This window comes from Salvelinus sp. IW2-2015, unplaced genomic scaffold (genome assembly GCF_002910315.2).
Source record: "Salvelinus sp. IW2-2015 unplaced genomic scaffold, ASM291031v2 Un_scaffold3956, whole genome shotgun sequence".
Lineage (NCBI taxonomy): Eukaryota > Metazoa > Chordata > Actinopteri > Salmoniformes > Salmonidae > Salvelinus > Salvelinus sp. IW2-2015.
In genome coordinates this window covers 53,947-59,316 of record NW_019945230.1, presented here as the reverse complement: position 1 = coordinate 59,316, position 5,370 = coordinate 53,947, and the positions used below count along the sequence as shown (strand labels likewise).

The window sequence follows — 5,370 nt, the reverse complement described above, 5'->3', positions numbered from 1 at the left end:
ATTCTCTAACGTCATAGTCAACATAGCTAACAGAACTAATGCATTAGTAAACCCGCTACAATCATGTAGTATAGTGTACAGTCAGCAAGCAGTTTAGCATTTACACCGRCAGGCCCCGGTGGCAATAAATGTATAAAACCAAAAGCTTACCTTGAGGAGTTCCAGTGTTTGATAGCCATAGCCAGCTAGCTAACATAGCGTCCCTCTCTGTTTGAGCCGGGTGTTTGAGTAGACTAAACTAAGCTAGCTAAGTAAGTGAATGTGGAAAAAAATACTATGAAATATAGTTAGCTCTCTCTCTCCCTCACTATCATGGTTATCCTTMATTTTTGAAGAAATGTATTTATTCAAGACTGTTCAACTATTGTCTTTCTCTCTTTTTGAGTTAACTACTGACCACATTTTATGCACTGCAGTGCTAGCTAGTTGTAGATTATGCTTCCAGTACTAGATTCATTCTCTGATCCTTTGATTGGGTGGACAAAATGTCAGKTCATGCTGCAAGAGCTCTGATAGGTTGGAGGATGTCCTCCGTAAATTGTCAGAATTACTGTGTAAGTCTATGGAACGGGGTGAGAACCATGAGCCTCCTAGGTTTTGTATTGAAGCCAATGTACCYAGAGGAGGACGGAAACTAACTACTGTACACCTTCATTGCAAAACAGTGTGTTTAATGCAATTATTTGGTGATATGTTCATATATTTACTATAGTTTCATCTAAAAGGATGGTCCTCCCCTTCCTCCTCTGAGGAGCCTCCACTGGTATATACTCTATCAGTTATCCTGTTAGAGCTTTTGTCCAGAATCCACTGCAGTGTTTCAGGTGCAACATTTATGGTCATGTTGCAGCAGTGTGTAGGAGGGAGAATCCAAGATGTGGGAAGTGTGCAGGAGGGCATGGGACAAAAGATTGTGTTGTTTCAGTAGATAAAGTTGTGTGTGTCAACTGTAGGGTTGCCCATGTTTCTGGGGATCGGAAGTGTCCGGTGCGAGAGTGGCAAGTGGAGGTGACCAGAGTCAGAGTAATGCATCCTCTACTTTCTTCACTGGCATACTGGGCCAGTGAAGAAAGTAGAGGAGGATGGGTCAACGGTGAGGGACCCTGAGATGATCCCTGTGAGTAGTAGATCTGTGCCAGCACAGAGGGATAAAGCCAACGAGTGGTGATATATGTTTCAGTAAGGTTGGCTTCTTAGCGTTCATAGCAATGGTTATCAGCTGTGCCGCAGAAATGGAACTCAATCACAGAAAATAGATGTTGTGGTGGCAGCTGCAGAGAAGTATTTCAGTGGAGCTTCAGAAGAGTTACAGGGTGTGTTTAGTGGTGGTGTCCCGTCCTCCCAGCCTGGTGGCATGGTGCATTAGCATATAGGGTCAATGTAGTGGAATGGATTGGTGTTTTTTATTTGTATTTTTATGAAATAGTGATATATATGTGTAGTGTTAGTTGGTGGTGCAATATTTTATTTTCCTTCCTTTTTTAATTTGTATCACAAAATGTAACATGATTGAACACACACTCCCGAACAGTAGTTGGCCCCATTCACAAACAAAATGTGCAAACGCTATGACACTAAAGAAGAAGAAGACAAGCTTGAGAGGGACAGACTTTTCTTTTTTTTACATGAGAAGCTCACTTTCACGTTGAACTCGTCATCTTTCTTCTCTTATCAGCAGGATATAATATCGAGGTAAGATTGATATCGATTTTGAGACATGTGACATGTAGTATTTTCATATTTTTGTATGCACTTTTCATATTAATTCGAAATTCCTGTTCTTTTTAAAAGATTTCTCACAAGCTCTGTTAAATGTCAACACAGCACTGAGCGTATACCAAGCTTTTTATTTTCAAAGCCTTTAACATTGAATTCAGCTAGTGTCATGCTAATTTAGCTTTTTGCAACCCGCGAAAACAACTTTGAAGATGACTACCACAAAAAGTAAAATCCTTTGATATGTTAGCGAAAGTGAATAAACATATTTGTCTTCGTAAAATCTATTTTATAATATAAGTGACATTTTATCACCAAAGCACACCCTAATTGTACTGTATAAAGTTGTTGAAWCAAATTGCAATCACTCTAGAATAATTGTCTTAGTATTTAAACTAGAAAAGGTATGAACAAAACATTGACAAATGCTGTAAACTTCTCATAGGTAGCTATGTAGAAATTGCTCTGGTTGATAAAATTCTAATGGTCCTTCTCTTATTTCAGTTTATGTGACAAAACAAGCTATCCATTGTGCCATTATTAAATGCTGTGAAACATATTTTCAATAACCCAAAATATAGTATTTTTCAGCTGTTTGAAGCTGCTGTACAAAACCGAAAGTTAAAAGACCCAAAAATGAAACTTAAGAATGGGAAGCATAGAAACGGTCGTACATAGAATGCATCTATCGCTTCTCAGACATGCTTTCAATGAGAGTGACAGATCTACAACTCACATTTCTGTGTGAATTTGGTTGCGTCGCCCAAAAAGCGACATACTGCGCCTAGATTACGCATTTTATTAATTGAGCCTTTTCAGTCTTGTTTGTGTTTGTGCCCATTGTTGTACTTTGTATCATAGCATCATAAAATGCCTGCCAATCCTGATTACCAAGCAATTGATTTGCCTAGAGATAAAGAAAATATAGGTTCTGTCCCAGGGGAAACGGATACATTGCTGCCAACCCAAGTAACTGATAACATGAGCTCGGGAGAAACGAGGAAAGAGGAGTTTCCTATTAAATACCTATAGTCAGTGAAGTGTTACCAATTAAATTATGTGAGAGAAAAACTAGACATTTTAGAACAACATTTGTAGCTATAAAATTACATGTTTCGTGATTGTATTCCATTCTAAATATGAACAGTAATGTCCAAATAAAGTAGGACCAGTTTTAACTCAAGATGTATTTGAAAATCTTAACATTTTTTTATCAGAGAAGGAAGTCCCAAAACACCTGTGCCTTACAGCATGAACAGTGATCGGTCCATGTATGAACCAATAACGCTCAACAGTGGAATCCGTACCTCTGTGAAATGGTGAGATGCTGTCTTCTGAAATATTTATCTACAGTGCATTCAGAAAGTATTCAGATCCCTTGACTTTTTCCACATTTTATTACGTTAGAGCCTTTTTCTAAAATGGATTAAATAGTTTTCCCCCCTCATCAATATACACAAAATACCCATAATGACAAAGCAAAAACAGGTTATTACAAATAAAAAACTGATATCACATTTACATGGAGTATTCAGACCCTTTACTCAGCGTACTTTGTTGAAGCACCTTTGGCAGCGATTACAGCCTTGAATCTTCTTGGGTATGACGCTACAAGCTTGGCACACCTGCTTTGGGAGTTTCTCCCATTCTTCTCTGCAGATCCTCTCAAACTCTGTCTGGTTGGATGTGTAGCGTCGCTGCACAGCTATTTTCAGGTCTCCAGGAGATGTTCGATCGGGTTCAAGTTCGGGCTCTGGCTGGGCCACTCAAGGACATTCAGAGACTTGTCCCGAAGCCACTCCTGCATTGTCTTGGCTGTGTGCTTAGTGTTGTTGCCTGTTGGAAGGTGAACCTTTGCCCCAGTCTGAGGTCCTGAGTGCTCTGGAGAAGGTTTTCATCAAGGATCTCTCTGTACTTTGCCCTGTTAATCTTTCCCTCGATTCTGACTAGTCTCCCAGTCCCCGTCGCTGAAAAACATGCCACCACCATGCTTCACCATAGGATGGTGCCAGGTCTCCTCCAGAAGTGACACTTGGCATTCAGGCCAAAGAGTTCAATATTGGTTTCATCAGACAAGAGAATCTTGTTCTCATGGTCTAAGAATCCTTTAGGTACCTTTTGGCAAACTCCAAGCGGCCTTCATGTGCCTTTTACTGAGAGTGACTTCCGTCTGGCCACTCTACCATAAAGACCTGATTGATGGAGTGCTGCAGAGATGGTTGTCCTTCTGGAAGTTCTCCCATCTCCACAGAGAGTAACTCTGGAACTCTGTCAGAGTGACCATCGCGGTTCTTGGACCTTCCTGACCTTTCTCCCCCGATTGCTCAGTTTGGCCAGGCGCCAGCTCTAGGAAGAGTCTTGGTGGTTCTAAACTTCTTTCCATTTAGAATGATGGAGGCCACTGTGTTTTTGGGGACCTTCGATGCTGCTGAAATGTTTTGTGCCCTCCCCAGATCTGTGCCTCGACACAATCCTGTCTCGGAGCTCTATGGACAATTCCTTCGACCTCATGGCTTGGTTTTTGCTCTGACATGCACTGTCAACTGTAGGACCTTATATAGACAGGTGTGTGCCTTTCTAAATCATGTCCAATCAATTAAGTTTACCACAGGTGGACTCCAATCAAGTTGTAAAATATCTCAAGGATGGAAAACAGTATGCACCTGAGCTCAATTTAAAGCCTCATAGCAAAGGGTCTGAATACTTATTGTAAATAAGTTATTTCTGTTTTTAATTTTAATAATTTTTGCAAACATTTCTAAAAAAACATTTTTGCTTTGTTCATTATGGGGTGTTGTGTGCAGATTGGAAAAAAAATATTTTTAGAAAAAGCCAGAAACGTAACAAACTGTGGGAAAAGTCAAGGGATCTGGAATACTTTTGAATGCACTGTAAAACATTAGTCTCTTTTTGTTCACTTTAATAACAGATGGCTCACAAACCAAGCTGCAAACTTCTCACTCTCCTGGGGGAAAAAATGACTTTTTAGATTTACATCCTCTTTTGACAAACATTTCAGGACCCTGGTCTTTCTCTTTCTGTCTGTTGTTGCTAGGAGCCAGCAGGCGGAGACAGAGTACTTGTTGTATACAGTCGGCTCAGCAGACAGTGAGATTGATTTATATGGATCTGGGCTTCTATAGAAATCAGAGGTACAGTATGCCCATAATGTAAACCAGATATACACCTTTGTTTTGGTGTTATGAGGAATCCTAGCCTGAGCTATTTATTGAATTTCTTACTAATGTAAAAGTGTCTTTGGGGCCAGTAACCGAAAGGGTTGCTGGTTGATCCAGCAACCAATCTGTCAATGTGCCCTTGAGCAAGGCACTTAACCCTAATTGCTCCTGTGAGTCACTTAAATGTACAATGTAAAACGTAATGCTGTTGATCCTTCGCTATGGACATGCATGTGTTATAAACGTGCATGTAACGGTGGCTTCATTCAGCTTGAACCTTTCTACAGCCCTACTGTTGAGGACCCTCTGCCTGCTTTAGGCCAGATGCAGGATAGCAGAATAGTACATCGTTACCAGACTGGACTGTACCATATGTGTCCAGCGCAGTGACGAAGCTGTGAAGTTCTGCCAGGATTGCAAGGCTACTTTCTGTGAGAACCATGTTAGAGACCACTACCAGGTCCCAGGACTGATG

At 40.6% G+C, this 5,370-nt stretch overlaps 1 long non-coding RNA gene across 1 annotated transcript; it reads left to right on the top strand.

Annotated features, from left to right (window-relative positions):
- Positions 1-1,596: 1,596 nt before the first annotated feature.
- On the top strand, positions 1,597-4,918 carry LOC112076720 (uncharacterized). Its single transcript, XR_002895250.2, has 3 exons — positions 1,597-1,692; positions 2,934-3,035; positions 4,772-4,918. It is a non-coding gene; the product is annotated as an uncharacterized lncRNA (long non-coding RNA).
- Positions 4,919-5,370: the final 452 nt, after the last annotated feature.